Genomic DNA, 21,826 nt, shown 5'->3' on the forward strand with positions numbered 1-21,826 from the left:
AGACTCCCTGACTTCAGACTATACTACAAAGCTACAGTAATCAAGACTGGCACAAAAACAGAAACATAGATCAATGGAACAAGATAGAAAGCCCAGAGATAAACCCACGCACCTATGGTCAACTAATCTATGACAAAGGAGACAAGGATATACAATGGAGAAAAGACAGTCTCTTCAATAAGTGGTGCTGGGAAAACTGGACAGATACATGTAAAAGAATGAAATTAGAGCACTCCCTAACACTATACTCAAAAATAAACTCAAAATGGATTAGAGACCTAATTGTAAGACCGGACACTATAAAACTCTTAGAGGAAAACATAGGAAGAACACTCTTTGACATAAATCACAACAAGATCTTTTTTGATCCACCTCCTAGAGTAATGGAAATAAAAACAAAAATAAACAAATGGGACCTAATGAAACGTAAAAGCTTTTGCACAGCAAAGGAAACCATAAACAAGACGAAAAGACAACCCTCAGAATGAGAGAAAATATTTGCAAACGAATCAATGGACAAAGGATTCATCTCCAAAATATATAAACAACTCATGCAGCTCAATATTAAAAAAACAAACAACCTAATCCAAAAATGGGCAGAAGACTTAAATAGAGATTTTTCCAAAGAAGACATACAGATGGCCAAGAAGCACATGAAAAGCTGCTCAACATCACTAATTATTAGAGAAATGCAAATCAAAACTACAATGAGGTATCACCTCACACCAGTTAGAATGGGCATCATCAGAAAATCTACAAACAACAAATGCTGGAGAGGATGTGGAGAAAAGGGAACCCTCTTGCACTTTTGGTGGGAATATAAATTGATACAGCCACTATGGAGAATAGTTTGGAGGTTCCTTAAAAAACTAAAAATAGAATTACCATATGATCCAGCAATCCCACTACTGGGCATATACCCAGAGAAAACCATAATTCAAAAAGACACATGTACCCCAATGTTCATTACAGCACTATTTACAATAGCCAGGTCATGGAAGCAACTTAAATGCCCATTGACAGATGAATGGATAAAGAAGATGTGGTACATCTTATGTGGATAAAGAAGATATACAATGGAATATTACTCAGCCATAAAAAGGAACGAAATTGGGTCATTTGTAGAGATTCGGATGGATCTAGAGACTGTCATACAGAGTGAAGTAAGTCAGAAAGAGAAAAACAAATATCGTATATTAACTCATATATGTGGAACCTCGAAAAATGGTACAGGTGAACCAGTTTGCAGGGCAGAAATTGAGACACAGATGTAGAGAACAAACATATGGACACCAAGGGGGGAAAGCGGCAGGGTGGTGGGGGTGGTGGTGTGATGAATTGGGCGATTGGGATTGACATGTATACACTGATGTGTATAAAGTGGATGACTAATAAGGACCTGCTGTATAAAAAAATAAATAAAATAAAATTCCAAAAAGAAAAAAGAAAAAAAAAGAGCGACAACTCCGAAAGGCATTTTCGCCAATTTGTTTCCAACCCGCATCTGTTTTATTCAGAGCAAGTACACGGTAACTGTGGATGACATGAGACATCAAGGTGGCTAAATGTACAAGATATTTGCCCTCCGTAAAGAGAGAAATGTTCAAATCACCAGACTGACCTTGTCTTCTGGGTAACGGCCTTTTCCTTTTGTTACTTATTCATTCATTTATTCATTCATTCACTCCATAAACATCTGAATTCACTGCCAGGAAGATACAAAGATATAAAAATACATGAAACATAATAACTACCTCTCCAACTTTACAGCCTAGAAGGAACACACATATTCATCTCCCACTTAAATCTGTTCTTCTCCCATAACATTTGTTTGCATCGTGTTGACAGGAGCACTAAAGGGCTGCAGCATCCTAGCACACCTGCTGATACACACGTACATCCTGCTTTACACAATAGAGGGCCTTTGGGGGGGTGATTTTCTTTAAAATCTGTTTATTTCCCATTAAAAAAATAATTTGTGGTAATGTCTTAAAATAGAACTATTCACAATCTATTGGAAATATGTTTTGAAGGATGAAAGGGGTTCATGATATGTTTCAAACACATTTCTATTGTATCAAGTGAGATGTGCCTGTACACAATATTTAGCAGATGTTTGCCCCTGGGATACTGGATAAAAATAAGACTCAGAGGCTCCTTTGTGACCTGCTGGGGGATGTGAGACAGTGACTGGCTTTGCCTGGAGAAGGGTTTGGAAGCACACTTGTGACTCAGAGGTGCTGGAGCCTCAGCTATAATTAATTAATTAATTAATTTATTTTTGGCTGTGTTGGGTCTTCGTTTCTGTGCGAGGGCTTTCTCTAGTTTTGGCAAGTGGGGGCCACTCTTCATCCCGGTGCGCGGGCCTCTCACTGTCGTGGCCTCTCTTGTTGCGGAGCACAGGCTCCAGACGCGCAGGCTCAGTAGTTGTGGCTCACGGGCCTAGTTGCTCTGCGGCATGTGGGATCTTCCCAGACCAGGGCTTGAACCCGCGTCCCCTGCATTGGCAGGCAGATTCTCAACCACTGCGCTGCCAGGGAAGCCCTGGAGCCTCAGCTTTAGACCTAGTTTTCCAGTCGGTCTTGTTTACTGAAGGAGCTCATGTTCTGTTTGCCCCGTGACTGCTAGCAGCACAGTGACATATCCTAGCTGATGGCTTATGCCCCAAGCCTGATGACACGTGGGGAGGGTTTACTTGCTAGTTTGTGTTTGGTTGGTTGGTTTTCTTGGATTGCTGATTTAGTGCCATATCAAGCCCCCCCAAAAACTGATTCCTGAGATACTTTCCTAATTTTATTTATGCTTTTTATTTATTTATTTAATTCTAAAAATTTATTATTTTTTTATTGACGTAGAGTTGATTTACAATGTTATGTTAGTTTCAGGTGTACAGCACAGTGATTCAGATATATATATATATATATATATATATATATATATATATATAATCTTTTTCAGATTCTTTTCTGTTATAGGTACAAGGTATTGAGTATAGTTCCCTGTGCTATACAATAGGTTCTTGTTCATTATCTATTTTATATATAGTAGTGTGTATATGTTAATCTCCACATCCTAATTTATCCTTCCCCCCACTTTCCCTTTGGTAACCAGAAGTTTGTTCTCCACTTCTGTGAGTCTATTTACGTTTGTAATTAAGTTCATTTGTATCATTTTTTTAGATTCCACATATAAGTGATATCATACAATATCTGTTTTTCTCTGTCTGATTTACTTCAGTCAGCATGTTAATCTCTGGGTCCATCCATGTTGCTGCAAATGGCATTATTTCAGTCTTTTTTATGGCTGAATAATATTCCATTGTAATGCTTTTTGGTTTATATCGATTTGGGTCTCTTATCTGCAAATTGTTGTCACGTTGTAGGATCGGTTTATGTGGTCAACATGCTTGATACCAATAGATTTTGCAGGTACTATATTTGTAGTTTGGTTAAAGGGACCCAAGATTTGGAGTTGTGAGCCACAGTCTCATGCTTCACACATAGGCTACCTGTCATAGAATATGTTTCCATGTTATTGAAACATCTCTAATGTGATATTACCCATTGCCAAAGCACCTGAACACAGGGTAAGTCTTAGCTTCCTCCTTAGACAAAGGAGTGTCAAGTCTGCCCTAGTTTGCCAATGGGGCATTGACTGAAGTGGTCCAATAGGGACTGCTTCGTCTAAATACATACCTTAAAATTTTATTATATGCTTTGTTAACTGAACCATACAACAAATTAAATATTAGAAAATTGTAGTATTAATTTTCAATTCCATCTCCCTGAAGATATGCAAAAACTCTTAGTTTATCTTGAGAAGATGCTCCCAAATGTATGTATTAATCTTACAAGTATTAATCTTACAAGTTGTTCTGTGAAAGAAATGGGGTGTGTGTTGAAATAAACTGGGAAATACTCTCAATTCTTATTCTTTGCTCCCTTAGGCTCCATGTATATTAGTCTATCAATGCTTTGAGAAGAAGAGTCATAAAGAGACGTGACCCTATTTAGTTAACGCAGAATTTCCCAATTTACTTGACTTCTTGGCTCTTTGAACCGAACACCCTTTAACATTCTCAGAGAGTGGATGAACTTCAACTCCTAGAAATGCTGGCTTAAGGAGTCTCTGATGGTTTTGATCTTAATTTCTCCTCTTCTTGTTCCCTTTATCCTCTCTATGTACTCTCTAATTCTTGTCTGTACAATTCTTGTCTATCCCTGGTGTGTATTTCTTTGTCCAGAGGCCCTGATCATAAAATTAAAAAAAAAATTCTGTTTCTACGTTTGTGAAGTGTGGGAAGTTCAGATTTTAAATGCAAGTTCTTCATTAATTATTTTTCAAAAGTATTACTTTTCCAGTGTTTCCTCTTAAATGCACAGTTGTTGGTCATGAATTAACACAGATAATGTGTCTCTCCATTTGCATTGTAGCCCTCTAGCATCTGTCTTTTGGAATGTTCTAGGCCTGTAGCCAGTTTTGTTTCCTATTCTATGAATTCAAGATGAAACTAAGTCTCCTACTGAATATAAATATGAGTGTCAGTAACCTCCCTGCCTAATCACAAGAAATGTCCTCTCTGCTTGAAGTAGCTCCAGGGTTTTACTGTTTAACCATTTCACTCCCAGTATCGTGTGGATCACAGCATTTACTAGGAACACTACATACTGTATTCAAAATTTGATACGAAACTTGAGTTAATTTCGAACAATAAAATCACCCAAATATAATTAAACACTTTTTGCAAAACTGTTTATCCTCTCTTCCTCTGTACCTCTGTCTCTCTGTTTCTCTGTCTCTTTCTCTGTCTCTGTCTCTCTCCATATATTCCAGCTTTTCCTTAATGTCTTTATTTGCGATTGCCTTTTGGATCCATGTTCATCTCAAAGTCATCATCTCCAGTGAGGTGTTGTCATGCACTAATCCCCACCCAGGAACCCATCTCTCAGTATTTTCTGATTCACACCACCTCCCTGCCCAAGACTCCTGTTAAAGACCATGATGGTGTAGCAGTGTTGTTTGCCCATTCTGGCAGCCCATGAAAGTTCAGAGGTCAAGGATCCCCTCTGTTTCCCTAGTAACCAGCAGTATGAGAATAAGCAAGCATCCAATAGTTGTTAACAAATGACTGATTTGTCTGCAACCTATATATCTTTATAACTTATATTCTGTACATAGAAACTCTTCCAGAGGTCCTAAGGACAAGTGGCTCAAAATGCAGCCTGGTTAAAATAATACCTTAGGAATGTATGCATATTCTAAATTATAGTGTTCACAGTGTACATACATGTGGTCTTTCCCTACACACCATTTTTATTTACAATTATACTATTATAGTTTTCTTGACAAATTTTTTTAATCACCCTTTTGATTGGCTAGGTCATATTTGAGCACGTCACGTTCTGATTTATGAAATCTTTTTCATACTGTCCAGTTGCATTTGTATGTGTTCTTGTCCAGCAAACATTTACTTCTTTACTATTTATAGTTCATAAATAACAGAACTAACATTTGCACCCAGGCAGCCTGGCTCCAGAATTCCTGCTCTTAATCACTGTACTTCACTTGCTTTGGAGGCTACATTTCTCATTATGCAATTGCCAAGCCAAAGGGTATGGCAATCAGTCTTTTTGTGCAGACTCATAGGTTTATTTATAATTTTAAAAGTAAAAAACAGTTATAAATGCTAATAATTTACAGAAAAATATTTTTAATGAAAATAACTTTTACTAATTTGTTCCTATAAAATCATACCTTAAATTGTTTTAATTTGCAATGTATATTTCTTACAAAATCAAAGATGTTTCATATGTTTGTATTCTATAGCATTTTCACTGTGAGAGTTATTTGTTTATATCCCTTAAAGATATGGCCTTTGGAGCCATGGTAGTTTTGTTTTGAAATTAAGATAATGTTAAAATGCATGTGTGATAACCCATGCAAATGTATTTCCTAGTTTGTCAGCATGCTTTTATTTTAATTTTGTTATTTATTTTAGTTTATAAATTTACAGAATAAATTTTTAATGTATTTTAGCTGTAAATTTTACTTTTTAATTTTAAAATTCAAATTTTAATTTTTTAAACAAATTTTTAAACAAATTTTAATTTTTTTAACTAATTTTTAAACTAATTTTAAAATTTTAATTTTAAAATTAGTTTTGAAACATGTCAGTCTTTGTTTCTGTTACACCAAATATGGAGGCATCATTATTTCTCCTCTTATCTCTTTTTAGCTTTTTGATATTCCACTCTTTAACATACTCAGAGCTTATTTTGATGTATGGTGTAAGTTCTGCTTCAACATGTTTTTGTTTCAGCAAGAGCTGTTAAAAGGCTGTTTAAAAAAAAAAAAAAAAAGGCTGTTTATTTTTTCTTCCCCAGTGAAACTCTGTGAAATCTGTCTTGTAGAATTAGCTGTGGTCCGTGAAGTTTGTCCCCTATATAACCAAGGCTCTGGAACCTGAGTGAAATCTCATCATCCCATGTCACATTTCAGGTAATAGCTAAGGCTGATACTTATTTACTTAAAAGAAAATGACGGGTGCCTGTTTCTGGGTCAACCTTCCTTATGTTGGCTTTCTGATCAATGTGATATTTACCTGAATTCCAGTGCCTATTAGCCTTTGTTACATTGTTTATAAACATATAATTCTGAGCCTATTAGCAATCATTATATGTATTGGGAGCGTGATATCACTTCAGGAATACAATGTCAGAAAACCCCTCTAAGGAGTGAGGGTCCCCCAAGGGGCTGTTAAGCAGGTGCAGTGGCCAAGCTGACCCTCTCCTCAGCTTACGTTTCCATGAAGGAACTCTTCCCAGGGCAGACTCCTGGCCCCTCAGCATGTTCTGTTATTTCCCCAGTTGGGGGGGAAAAGTGATCACCTGAGTGGTAAGTTCAGGAGAGAAGGAGCTGGATGTGCAGGCGCCATCTTTCCTCTCCTCTCCGTCTCTGGGCTGTTTCTTGTTGGCTCTTGGCTTTTGTGCACTTAGCATGAGATCCAGCCTCTGGGAGGGGAGCCCTGAGCTCTCAGAAATGCGTGTGTCTGGGAGGGTAAGTCTGCCTAGTTGCTGAGTTTACTGTTCAGAAGCCTTTGTGCCTCACTCCTCAGTCACACCTTCCCACTTAGCGTGTGTTTTGATTTCCATTTACCAAACTTCTGCGTCTGTCTTTTCATTGGTTCCAAGCACAGATAGATAGATATAAAAGTGTCATTGATTTTCTTCAAACTCCACAGTAATCCAAGATCAAGAATAAACATATTGGAAGGAATTAAAAAATCAGTTTCCTAATTGCATAAAGATTCATTCGATTTACTCCACTGGATATTAGTAAAAATAAGACATTTTCTGATTTTTCTTTCCTTGAGACCTCATGTATCACATACAAGAGTGCTCAGGAAGCTAGAACATACTGAAAAATTTATGCATATATATATATATAAATATATCTAGAACATATATATATTCTAGATAGATAAATACACAGAGAGAACAAACACTTCTGACCTTGAAGATATATATATATATATATATGTTTAGATCTATAGCTCTATATTCTGTCTTCCTCTATTTCTCTTCAATTTTCACAAAGCATGTTAAAAAAAACTATTAATCTTATAAACAAAAATACTTGGTTTTCCCTTATGTTTTGAAGACTCCAAGTTTCCAAGGAAGCAGATGTCACCTGAGTGGTGTAATTGCCCTTGGGGTGAAGGTGCATGGGCTAAGGCAACTGTCACCGTTGTTTGCAGGGACTCAGCTGGCTGCAGCTCTCTTGGGGCCTGTGAGCATTCATCTAACACTACCTGGTAGAAATATTTCACAGAAACTGTCAAGTGCCTCTGGTGTCTTTACAACAGCAGTAAAGTGATAAAAGGTCGAAGATGGACTCTAAAATGTAGATTTTTAACGCCTCCCCAATTCAGCTCAGGTATCGCGTACCTCCAACCAGACTAGGAGACACTGGGGGGTAAAAGCCCTTACCTATTAATAGTTCTGTTACCAGCATGTATCGTAGGACCTGGTATAAAATTGGTAATATGTATTGCTTAAGACAAAAAGTATCTTTGAATGACCACTAATGATAAACACGAGTCCCAATAAAAGAATAGAGAAAATACAACCAGTGATTTGAAGGGCCCACATCTTTAGAGCTTCATTGCAGTCTGTATGGGAAATAGTGTTTCTCGTGGTTCTGTGTCTTTAGATTTTAAGATAAACGTGTAGGAGCCAGCATTTCTGTTATTACAGTAAAATGACGTTGCCTAAGTCCCACCCTCTTAATCGAGAAACACCAGAAATCTTTCAAAAGGGCCCCTCTTCATTCTTTATTTTGCTGTCTACTGCTATGGATTACTACACCTTATTCTGGAGAAAACAAAAAAGGCAGGTTTTCAAAAGTTAGGAAATAACATACATGTTATTTCCAGGAAAGACCTTGTATTTTATCTCCTTTCAACTTCCTCATGTAACATAGAATCAGCTAGACTCTTCGAGTCACAAAACAGGGCTGTGGAAATCAGAAAAGAAAACCAAGGCCTTCCCTCACACTTTACTCTTTTAAAATTTTTAAAAATATTTATTTATTTATTTGGCTGTGTTGGGTCTTCATTGCTGTGTGCGGACTTTCTCTAGTTGCGGTGCGTGGGCTTCTCGTTGCGGTGGCTTCTCTTGTTGTGGAGCACGGGCTCTAGGCGCACGGGCTTCAGTAGTTGTGGCTCGTGGGTTCTAGAGCTCAGGCCTAGTAGTTGTGGCGCAGGGGCTTAGTTGCTCCGCGGCATGTGGGATCTTCCCAGACCAGGGCTCGAACCTGTGTTCCCTGCATTGGCAGGCGGATTCTTAACCACTGTGCCACCAGGGAAGTCCCTCCTCACACTTTAGAACCATTTGCGTATCACTTCTGACCTTGGATGGACTTCACTGTAATCTTCAAGGATTACCTTGAAGACGTCTTCTTTCTAAAAATCTATTCTCTCCTTTAAAGACTTGATTTAATGATATTTATGAAGGTTAGTGCAAACAGAGAAGTTCCATTTTCCTGGGCAGGTGAGACAGTTCCAAGAAAACTATTTTCGTCTTCTTTAAGTGGGGTTGCTTTTTTCTGAACAAGTCTTGCATTTGTAGGAATTTTAGGCTACAATATGAATAATGAATCTGGAAAGGCATTCTTTCCAGGACAGATGTATGTACCCAAGTATTTTTCCCGTGCTATTCAATAATGATTGTTTTCATTACACAGACTAGTTCCTAGATAAGTGGAACAATATAAAATTATGCCCCAAAAAAGGCTAAAAATGTTTTATTGGGTATTAGATGATTCTGAAACAAATAATTTAGTTTTTTTCTTTGTATTGAACAATGCAGAGAAAAGTTATTCTAATTCAGTTCATCAATTAATTTAATAAATGTCATTGTACATCTTTTACAGGCCATGTACAGTGCCTATATCGGTTTATAGGAGCACCGCCCCACTGGAGAGACCCTGCCTTGGAGGCTGGGAGGTCGGATGCGAGGGCCTCTCTGCCTGATTCTGAGGTCAGTACCAGGGAGTCCTCTCACCCCCAAGATAAGCCACTCACCCCACTGTCAGCCCAATTAAGGGTAATAAGTTTGGTCTCTCATGGGCCTTCCTGTTTTGTTTTGTTGAATTTCTCCATCAGGTTGGGCATGGAGGAAAAGTAAAGAAACCAGAAAGTGCTATCAGTCGGGCTTCTACAGTCCCATTAAGAATAGGTTTTTATGGAAAAAGGCTGACCAGACACTAACAGCCTCCAAACTACCTTTTAAACTTTTTTCATCTTCCATTTTGCCCTCAAGTGGCCTTCACTTGGTCCACTGAATTAGTTTTGAAGGGTTATCACACCAACTTCGTCTACGTCTTTCAGAAAGTCATTCTGTGCCCAGGTTACTTTGCCTTGAAATTAAAGATGATATTGACTACTGCTCAGCAGTACTGATGAAAAGGTACTTGACTGAAAAGTTTCATAACCAAATGCTGGGAAATCATGATTTCAGGCACATTTTTCCAAGGTTCTGATCATCATGTTAGTGAGAAGAGAAAGGATGTGTTTGCAATTTGACAGGTTTTTATTTCTATCTCTCAGATCAAGCTTACTGAGTTAAATATTCTGGTCAATTTTGACCCATGTCTCTTGTTTCCAAATTATTCAGCTATGTCAAGGAAAATAATATTTGCTTGATCCTATTATTAGATACTATGCTGATAGGCTTACAAAACGATGTGGTTTTTTTATTTCAGTATATCATATTTAAATCGTTGTTGTTTTCCTTATCTATCTACTAGGTGGTAATTTGGTTTACTACTATCAATGTGAATTTTATGTTTTTTGACACTTCATTCAAAATTGCTCTTATCTTCCATTCCACAAATAAAATACCACACCCAGAGACAGTGTAATATTAAAGACATATGTGTAAGGAGTACAAATAATCCAGGGAAATGGTAAAAGCAAATTGGAGGCTAAGATTGAAATTTGGGGGTTTGCCTCCTGTTCGGTTCTATGTACCACAACTTTTGGTGTTAAAAGTTTAACTCGGACCTTTAATTTATCATATGACTTTTGGTCGTATCATTTCTCTTTTCCACTTTTTAGCATTCATAGAATTTCAATGTTCACCTCTATGTAGATAAATTCAGACTTGCTAGGTCTGATTTCTCACTCTATTTTTATAACCTCCTATTTCCTGTGTATATTTCAATTTTGGATATTCCCAATTTTCAAATGGCAGTACACAAGAACAGACCAACAATCAGGTTTGCATTCAAACTTTGGAGACTAGCTTTGTTTATTACCAACATATATGCAGAGCAAGTTCTACACAAGGTGGATTCTAAGAGACAGGTTGAGGGAATGCGTTTCCATTTGCTTCCTGTTTCCTCCGGGTCAGTTAGTAGGAGAGTGGGAGGGGGCGACCTCCATTGTCCCCTCTCCTGGGCTGGTGGTGGGACTTTGCAGAATTCAAGCTCTACCCAGAGCCACCACTGCAACCTTCAACCTTCTGCTGCTCACAGGATCTGAGGTCCTACAGCAGGTCTGAACTTGGCCCACCACCTCCTGTGGAGAAACTGTGACACCCTCAGAAATAAAAGTCATCATCTCCTCAAAACCAGGATCTTTCCTCACCATAATCAGTGTATCCTCTGTTGTCATATATGCTCTCAGCTGTGCCCTTGATTATTTCAGCACACAACTGCCCAACCAAGGATTTTTATTGAAAACGATCACGTGGTCCTGCTTTTAATCACCCTTCCACTTTTTCATACATCCATTCTTCCAACATCACTTTTATTGCATCATTTTCTGGCCAGACTTCCTCAGTGCTCTGGGGTTGCCTCTACAAGACTCAATTTGGCTGTTTGGTCCTGATGCTAGATTCCCGCTGAGTCCCACCTCTAGTCTTTCACATGAACTGCGTGTCACTCTCCTACTGGCATGCTAATGTCCCAATAACCCCTTGCACCTGCTCCTGGGACCACACATTTTCACCAGGTGCTTCCCCTCCTGACTGCAGTCCAGGTGAATTATCAGCATTGCTTTCCATTAACGAGCCCCTTAATCTCTGGGGCACAGTGGCTCTGCTTTTGTTTCACCTGTCTTGGCTATGGGCACAAAGTGGGAAATGATATATAATTCCCTTACAATCCCAGGTATGGTTTTTTCACTCAGGTACCAAAATGTTTCTAGCCAGGCTGATGTTCTGGTCAGGATTCTGCCCTAGTGTGAAGTGAAAGCAGAGCTGGAAATGAGGTGAGAATCAGATGAGTCAGGAGGTGCATTTCCTGGGTTCCTGGCCCGGGAAGCACACCAGGTACCAGGGAAGCCGTGCCCTTGAGTATTCTTCTGCAAGCCTCTGGGGGATGGAGTCCACAGTGGGATGAGGAAGTCCAGACCTGACGCGGTGAACTCTTAGAATCCTCCCAGTCCTCCTAGCCCTTCTGGTCAGGACTAGGCAGAGAGGCTTAGTCTGCAGGGTCAGGGCGTGGATGGCTGGTGTTCGGTGAGGCTTTTAAAAGTTCCATTCAAGACACTTTGTTAATGGGCTCGCAGAGGATGATGAGATCATGAGATCAACATAATAAAAATCAAGGCTATTTTAACTTTTAAAATATGCTCAACGTTTTGCATATGGCCACTTCTGGAGTGATTCCTATTCGTTGATATTCATCCATCAATGAAAAAGAGATTCCTCTCTTAACCGTATGGCGGTATTTTACTGAGGAAGAATCTATTCCATAGTGGCTCTTACTATAATAAATACCCACTCATTCTATTATTATAGACCAAATTCTAAGTTCCAAAGACATAACTTTCTCAAGTTACAGGCATTACATCATTATTCAAATAGTAATAAACAATGGCTTCTGGCCAGAAAAGAATTTTTTTAAATCAATTGTCTCACTTGTAGTCCAGACTCCACTTGGGAATTGCTTTCAGGGCTTTTCCCTGAATCTGTGGGGCAAAGGCTGCAACTCAAGGAACAAGGTGAACTTTTATCAGTAACTAACTCTGCAAAAGGCAATAAACACTCCTTTCCCAAAGCAATAGATAAATCACACTTGCTGTTCCTCCTCCACCCCTGGGGTCACGTCAGCTAGTGTTTGAGGTTTTGTTTGTTTGTTTACATATGTATGCATGCATTTATTTATTTGTATTATTGTCTTTACAGGTCTAAGTATATTTTAGTGTTGTGGCCAATAGTTTAACTTATACACTCTACGCTTATAAAGTGCTTTATGATTTTTCCAACTGAGTTCATTTAATAAGCAATTTGATTGTCCCAGCAGCACTTAGAGGTGCTCAGAAATGACATGATTATACCCATTTCATACATGAGTTGACTGTGTCTCAGACATGGTAAGTGAATCACCATACCTACCCGTTACTCTGAGTCAATGCTCTTTCTTCTATTCACCCTGATTTCATTCTTTCCACGGGCTGACTATTCGGGAAACCCCTTGTTTCAGGATGCTGGAATTCCCCTTTATCTTCGTTATAAGTAGGGAGCGAAATTCTCCAGAATTTCATTTAGGGAAGAAGAAGGAAACAAGAAGGTGGCTAGATATCCAGCTTGTCTTCCGGAATCCAGGAGATAAAACATTCAATCTGATTTCACTCTTTTATTATCCTGTTCTGTGCTGGATGTAATTAGGAATGGTACAAAGATGGAGGGAAATGAACATTAACGGGTTCCTACAGTATTTCAGGGAGAACACTAGATTTATACTTTCTTTACAGTTTCTCGATTAATTTAATCCTCCAGACAATTTATAAATAAGATATTACCTGTTCCCAATTTCCTTTTGGAAATAGTCTTCAGAGATGTTGAACTATTGATCCAAGATTGCACATCAGTAAATGGCAGGCAGGTGGTGACTCAAACTTCATTCACTCTAAATTCATTCTTCCCGGGACACGAGGCTGGACCAGCCTTGCTGCCAGTGACCCCCCCCCCCCATTATTTTCAACCCACCTGAAAGCTCTGTTCTCGATGGCACAGTAAAAGACAACTAAGAAACTTAGAACGACCCCTTTAGTAGAGGAGACTGGAAAGATAAGCATTTTACTTATTTTAAATCTCTGAGCTCCTTGGAAATGGGTTATCAAAGTATTGTCCTTAATCTATTATTTGGATTTTTAATGAGATTCTAAATAGGGATAAGGAAAATGTTAATGTTTCCCTTCCTGAAAACCTACAGTTTTCTACTTTATGTGCCACTGGCATAACCTCTCCAATACTCACGTCTGCCTTGGAAATGTTATTTGACAAGAGATCTTTACGGACAGAGCAGCTGAGGAAAATGTCTGCATCCAATGGTGACATATTAGGTCCCTGGGCTGAGTCTGCCACTGAAAAGAGCTAAAAATATTGGATAAAATATCAGAGTAGAAGAGGATAAGGAGAAAGGAAATAAAAAAGAGCAGATAACAGAAAAGAGGAAGAGAAAAGGTGAAATGAAAAGAGAACTGGCAAATATTTTGAGGCAAAAAACTTTAAAATTATTAAATAATTAGATAGTCTTAATTAGGTATCCCTCTTACCCCAAAACAAAGGAAAGAAAATAAAGATCTCTAAAAACAAACAATGTGAACTTGGCTGTCCGGATCCCACGTTGAGTCTGTGTTGCTGATCCTTATATAAGTTTTCAAAACAAAAGATTTGTGAAACACGTTCTAGAATTCCTTCCTAAAAAGTATTGATTTATTTAACTTGTTATTGGGGAACATTTCAAAGATAATACAAGGATAGTACAAGGATACACCTCATGTCATGGACCCTCCTGGATCTATCACTCAACTTCAGAGATAGCAAGTCACGGCCAGTTTTGCTTCATATAAACCCCTACTCTCTCTTCCCCAGATACTCTGAAGCAATTCCTGACGCCAAGGCAACTGCAGTCAATGCTTTCCTCTAAAGATAAGAAGTTTTACAAAATATAACCTCAACACCTTTCTCCCACCTAAAATTTTATAATAATTCCTCGTATCATCAAATATCCAGTTGGCACTCACCCCAGCAGTCTCAAAAGTTTTTAAACATTTCATTTTTACACGTGAGGGCTGTAGGCTGATTTTTCAATCATTGGTTACGATATAAACAACATTCCTTTCGTTAATCATCTTCACTCTGTGGTTCCAGCGACACTCACAGGAAATAGTTTGGTCAATACAGACGGATCACAGCTCACAGGTGAGCTTTGAGAAGGAGGGTAGGTTATCATCAGAAGACCATGCCAACTCAACCTCACAGCTCGTTTATGAAGCAATGTGTGTACTTGTGCATAAACCCAGCTTCCTCCCAGTCAACTGCCCTATGCTTACCAATTGGATTTTGAGACATTAACCTCCTCTTGAAAATAAACACCCTTAATCTATTTACAGGCTGCTTGGTAGCATTTACATGTATTCCTCCACTTACGACACATGCAAATAGCTGTATCATTTCAGACTGTTTATGGCACTTTTGTACCAACAGTTTATGGTCGTTCTAGATGGAATGGAACTGTGCAAAACTATTATGTCTGAACTTGAATCACAGGATATGATTCAGCAGGGATAAGGAAATAACAGGAACTGTTTGGATGAGCTCCTGTAAAAACACTCAGCAATGGCTTTCTCTTTTTCTTTTTTTTTAATAAATAATCCTAAAATTCTAAAATCCTAAAATCTTCTGATTTTACTAGAGATACCTGTAATAATGATGATGATGATGATGATAATATTAAAATTTGAAATCAAGGCGAACCTGGAAGTAAGCTTATGGTAAGTTGTGCTTCATAAACCATGGCCTTTGGGAGTTAGTAACAGTTGGCTAAATACTCCTAAAATTCAAGCAAACAACACCCATTGGCAAATATAAATTAGGAAAGTTACTGAAGCAATTCATGAGAAAGATAAATAGAGAAAAATTCAAGGAAGCAGACAAATACCATTATCCTTAACTCTGCTTGGGATTTACCCACAAAATATCCATCTGTTACTCCTCAAACATACTCAGGTATGTAAGATGGAGAAGAATCTGCTTATCTGAGAGCTGGGCTGTGTCCATACTACTGAATAAAAGCCTGTCTCCTTCCATCCTTCCCACACCTCACAAGCTCTCGGGTATAAACTATTTGGTGGGCTTGGTCTCAATTTAAAGGCAGGAAGCACTTCGTAGGCATTTGAGCAACAAAGCAATAATTTTCATTTTAAGCTGTTATGGAACTGAAATATTAATATGAAGCCCATTAGGAGAAGTTGGAGTGGATTCTGGAGATCATTGAGAGTGGGCAATTCAAGTGACCTCCCTTGGAGGTGCTTCAAAATCCATGACTAGTTACTTATTCAAAGTTTCAATTAAATGGGCTATCATTCTGAACTTCTACTGATTCAGATTCTCCAAAATGGAAACCTGAATATGTAAAATTAAAATATTATACAATATATGAAATACACACATTGGTCAGATTTTCCCAGCCATGAACTGATTTGAATTAGTTTTTTAAAAAAATATTCTCTTTAAAGAAACTTTCAAAATGAATGAATCCTTTCCCCCAAGAAATCACATAAAAGAAATTGTGGCAAATGATATTTGAAAAGAAAATTTTAAATTATATCGCACTGAAAGTCAGACATTTCTTTTGAATTACTTTAGGTAAAGGATAGATTTGTGGATTTTTAGTATTTTACATCATTTTAATGTAATTTAAAATTTATAGACAGTAAAATCCACTCTTCTTTTGTGTACAGTTTTATAGTTTTTGGCAAATGTATAGAGTCGTGTAATCATCATCATAATCAAGTTATAAAAGAGTTCCTCATCCCCCAGAAAAACTTCCTAGTAGTGACATTTTTAGTCAGACCCTCTGCCCACTTGTCCCTATAATTGTGTTTCCTAGAGTGAGACATAAATAGAATCATACGTAGCCTTTTGGGTCTTGCTTCTTTGTTTTAACATAATGAATTTCAGATCCATGCAGGCTGATCAAAGTCTCAGTAGTTCACTCTTTCTTGTTGCTGAGTAGTATTCCATTTTATGGAAACATAGTTCATTTATCCATACGCTAGTTGAGGGATTTTTTTTTCCCACACAATTTGTTGAAAAGACTGTTCTTTGCCTATTGACGTGCTTCGTCACCCTTGCAGAAATTCAATTTACAATAAATGCAAAAGCGTATTTCTAGATTCTCAGTTCTATTACATTGAACTATATGTCCAGCCATGACAGTATCACACTGTCTTTGGTACTGTAGTCTTGCAGAAAATTTTGAAATTGGAAAGTGTGAGTCTTCCGAATTTTTTCTTTTTAAAGATAGTTTTGGTTATTCTGCATCCTTTGCATTCTTATGTGAAATTTAGGATCAACTTTTTAATTTGTGTATAGAAGCCAGCTGGGATTTCCATAGGGCTTGCACTGAATCACTAGACCAATTTGGAGATTTTTGCCTTCTTAACAGTATTAAGTCTACCTACCCATGGGATGTGCTTCCATTTAATGTTTTCCTTCATTAAAAAATATGTGTAGGGCTTCCCTGGTGGCGCAGTGGTTGAGAATCTGCCTGCCAATGCAGGGGACACGGGTTCGAGCCCTGGTCTGGGAGGATCCCAAATGCTGCGGAGCAACTGGGCCCGTGAGCCACAACTGCTGAGCCTGCGCGTCTGGAGCTTGTGCTCCGCAACAGGAGACGCCGCAACATTGAGAGGCTCGCGCACCGCGATGACGAGTGGCCCCCGCTCGCCCCAACTAGAGAAAGCCCTCGCACAGAGACGAAGACCCAACACAGCCAAAAATAAATAAATAAATAAATAAATAAATAAATAAATAAGTTTTCATTTAAAAAAATAAATAATGTGTAGTTCTCAGTGCATATGTCATAATTATTTTATTAAATTTATTCTAATTATTTTATCCTTTTGAGTACTATTGTAAATAGGGTAATTTTATTAAATTTTAGAATTGTTAATTGCTAGTGTATAGAAGTTCAATTAATTTTTATATATTGATCCTATGCTTTCACCTTACTGAAATTATTTATTAGTTGTAATTTTTTTTGTAGATTCCTCAGGATTTTTTTATGCAAGATTATGAAATTTACAAATAGAGGTAAGGATCCAATAAAGTGTAAGGATCCAATAAACATGTGTGTGTATGTATGTGTGTCTCAATCACCCACCACAGTACTTCTAACACTAATAACAGTGTAATTTCCCAGAAATTACAGTACTTCTTTTTCTTTTTCCTATGGTGCCTATTAATTTTACCCATTGGAATCATTTATTTCAGGGCTAACCAACCTGATGTGGGTTAAGCCCTCTAGAAAATAGACTTAGTCCAAGATAAAAAAGGAGCATTAATTCTTTTCCACTACAGGATAAATCCAACATGGTTGACCAAGCTGAAATAAAAAGAACAGACAATGGACTGGTTCAGAAAAGAATTGATTTTTGATGTTTATTCTATGTGTAATCTGATCACTCATCCATATCCCAGTAATATCAATATTATGACAGCTTTCAGACATGTCCTCAGAGTAGGAAGAATTATTGGGAAAGGAGGAAGTATGTGTAAAGTATCAATTTGGTTTGCTTCCGAGATAAGGAAAAATATGGAATAACATATTTTAATTCTCTAAAAGACTGAAATGACCTCTTGCTTCATTTTTCTTTCCTTTGCATCTCAAACTTAAATTCCAGGAAAGCCCCTGCTAGTGATTTATCTGAATTCCAATTAACCTCTAGTGATGGCAAAAAATCCAATGAATTGGTTAGCATGTGGTGATATGTTCAGCCTGAGTTTTGAATATCATAATGTTTTCCGCTATATTTCATATCTTCAACTCTAACTTTAAAAAGTGATGATGCTGTAACAATTCCAATTTTCCCCTAAACAGAGAAACTTTTTTCTTACTTTTTCTTGGTAGTTAGAAGAATACAAAAGATGATACATTGTTTGATCTGTTTAGGCTACTCTAATATAAAAAAAGTACATTTTCTTGTAAGTTGTAGAATATTTAGAGATAATGAATAGTCACTATTTTAGTAAATGTATCAAATAAATATTGATTCCTCAACTCCTCTCATTTATTTCTTTTATGACTTTCCCTCTCTTGACTTCTTGGCATCATGCATACCATAAAATGTGTTCGTTTCAAAAATAAATTCCACAGTGTAAATACTGAAATCAACAAGCTTATAATTTTCCTTGTAAAAGCATTATACATTTCACAAGCTTTCTGTAGTAATGGTAACAACCACAAAAAAGCATCAAGCTCTTTTCCATTGTTTTTTAAATTCAAGTCACAGAGACATTACTCAAACATTGGAACAACAAAGACAATGTGTTGGCTGAAATCTGGACATCTTGACAGCAGGATGGTCCCTGATCAGCTTCTTCTTTGCCCATTTTATTCTCCTTTAGACTCTGCTCCACATCCCAGCAAAAATGTTCCCCAGCTGCTCCACACGACCCAAACCCTGGCAATCACTGTCTCAGATGGAGACTAATTTTCTCCTGTACAGTGTCCATAATAAACCTCAAATATATTGGTTTTCTAAACTCATGTTTTCACCTCTGGACCATGGAAGGGAAAACTTATCATGAGTTTGAGCTACACCCACCCTGTGTTCAGTAAACTTGGATGCCCTAGATCAGAGAAGGATTTCTCAAATCAAAGGGAGTCAAAGAGGCAAAGGATGCCAGGCAAAAAACATTTGATGAAATTTTAGAAGCAAAATAATTTTGAAAAATACTCCATTCTAACCATCTTATTTAATAGATGAGAAAACTGAGGTGCCTGGAGAGTTCTTTGACTTTGTAAATAGTGACCCCAGCAAGAAGAATACTGTTCTTTCTGTTGATCATTCTAAAACCCTGCAAATACATCTGAAAATAGTAAAGATGGGGCATTTTAAAAGGAAAGAAAGTTAATTGTATTAATTATCCATTTGGCTTATACTTACATTCCTCTACTCGATGCTTTTTTCTACCTTTTATATTCACCCTGACATAAGCTTATATAGGTTAATCTATATATTTATATGTATGTATGTGTGCATGTAAAGGTATGTATTATGTATGTGTATATATAGAGATAGATAGATTAATCTATATGGTGATTCACCTCTTTAATGCCATCATAGATAAAGCAATTATTAAAATTTGCACCCATAACTTAAAATTAATTGCCCTTGCTAGCAAATAGATTATTTTCCTTGTCTAAATTACTTTCCAGCAATATGCACATACCTACAGAAACATCTCTCAAAGGAAGAATGAGCTCAATCAAGTTCCTGATCACCAACTCCGAACCCCTCCTGCCCTGCCATTTGTGCAAAGATAGATTTGTATTATCTGCATGGATCCGCTAGTAGGTCTGGAAGATCCATGCACAGAATTTCCAATTTCCCATATTACTGCTACCCTTCAGCGCTAACCCTTTGGCTATGTGGACTGACAGAGGCTCATAACACATCATGCAGTCGGCCTTTGGTCTCTGCCGAACCAGCCCTTTGTCACCGAATCCACTGGAGTGCAGAGGAAGACACGGTCATTATCCCAAACTCTGAAGAAGTAAGCCAAGAGCATTTCAAATAACTGAACAATTTTCCAGAACAATCCTCAATCCTTTCAAGCCCAGACCCCCAATGAAGAGACAAATAACATTCCAAGACATGTGTCAGTATCTTATCTGTGTGCACACAGAGACACAGAAACTTCTAGCTCTGAAAGGATCTTCCAGATGTCAAATGAACACGCTGACAGCCCAATGGCATCATCCGATTTTGTTGTCACAAACCTATACAGTTTTCATACCCAATAATATAAACATGTGTGTGTACAAACGCATGAGCACATATGTAAGTACATTTACATATGCATACATGTATATTTTATATATGCACATGGCAAAATGTATAAATATGATATCTATCCAAAGCTGCTTGTTCTCTTTGGAGGACCCAGCAACAGACAGCAAAGTTGTGATGTCTTCCTGACTCTGTATTTCCCATCATTCCACAGGGCATCTGCCCATCTGACAGTGAATCAGCATTCTTGCCTCAGTGGCCAGGTAGGGCAGGGTCACCTGCAAAATTAGAGAACTAAAGGAAAGAAGTCACAGTCAGAATGACAGCAACTGAAGTCCTTCTTAAGAGCATGTGAGGTCTCTCACCTCTCCATTTGTTTCCTGTTTAATATGTGGTTTGGACATTTTGAGGAAGAAATCTAATTTCAAAGTTGTCTAAATATGTTTAATGACAAATATCATGCTGTTTGAAAGCACATTACTCTGAGTGACATATGTCTTCTGCACTACTTACTCGTAAGCCCAGATCTTTTTTCTGTAACAATTTTCTTTAAGCAGGAAATATTTTGCTATTTCTGAATAGCTAGCAGTTATATACTATGGAAGCTATGTACTACAGAAACTACATACTCTAGAAACTATATCATAAGTTTTGGCCCTGTGAATTTATGCAAAATTAATGACTGACATAAAATAGATAAGCAACAGGGATTTATTGTATAGCACAGGGAACTATATTTAATATCTTGTAATAACCTAAAATGGAAAATAATCTGAAAAATATATATATAATAAACCACTACATGTAAGTAAATTGTTTCCATGGGTTTTGTGAGCATTTATAACCAAATTATTGACTCTGAGGAAGGGGTTAGGGGGATCCCCAATTTGTAGCCAACTCAAAATTGTGGGTACCTTGGGGACCCACTACTTGAGACTGGCATCTGAAGTAGGGGCAACTTTGTGGGACTGAGCCCTAACCTGTGGGGTCTGCACTGACTCTGGGTAGTTGGTATCAGAATTGAATTCAATTGCAGGACACCCCGTTGGTGTCTGCAGACAATCGGAGGACTGCTTGACGTGGAAACCCCACACAGTTGGTGACAGAAGTGTTGTGAGTAGAGAACGTTTTCCTTTAGCAGGAAAATGAATTTTCCAACCTTCAGTGAACGCAAAGCTGCCCGGCAACGCTGATTAGAGTCCCTAAGAGCGAGGAGACAATGTAGGATGTTACTGGGCAGCCTCAGTGCGGCTCAGGGGTCCCTGGGAATGGACCCTCTCTACACCCCTGTCTCAGCATCCTCCGCTCCCCACTTCCTCTGCACCCTCTCTACTCCACCCTGGACTCTCTGCTCTTCTTCAACCCTTCAGAACCAGCCCAGTCTCAGAGCCTCTGCCTGGCGGTGGTCTCTGCCTCGAATCCTCTCCCCCTGGACGTGTTCAGTGCTGACACCCTTGCTTCTTTCGGGGTTGGCAGAAACTTGACCTCCGTAGAGAACACTACCTCCCTCTAGAA

The 21,826-nt window shown here is 38.1% G+C and overlaps 1 long non-coding RNA gene across 2 annotated transcripts in view; it reads left to right on the plus strand.

Moving 5' to 3' along the window:
• The window catches only part of LOC130707656 (uncharacterized), a 99,953-nt gene extending 78,923 nt beyond the window's left edge, over positions 1-21,030 (plus strand). Inside the window, exons 3-5 of one of the 2 annotated variants that reach the window (XR_009007657.1) lie at positions 9,433-9,539; positions 17,563-17,609; positions 19,738-21,030. This is a non-coding gene — a long non-coding RNA (uncharacterized LOC130707656). Of the gene's footprint in view, positions 1-9,432; positions 9,540-15,207; positions 15,277-17,562; positions 17,610-19,737 lie in introns of those variants that run through there. The other variant, XR_009007658.1, reaches the window with a different exon arrangement.
• The last annotated feature ends 796 nt before the right edge of the window (positions 21,031-21,826 follow it).

This window comes from Balaenoptera acutorostrata, chromosome 3 (assembly GCF_949987535.1).
Source record: "Balaenoptera acutorostrata chromosome 3, mBalAcu1.1, whole genome shotgun sequence".
Lineage (NCBI taxonomy): Eukaryota > Metazoa > Chordata > Mammalia > Artiodactyla > Balaenopteridae > Balaenoptera > Balaenoptera acutorostrata.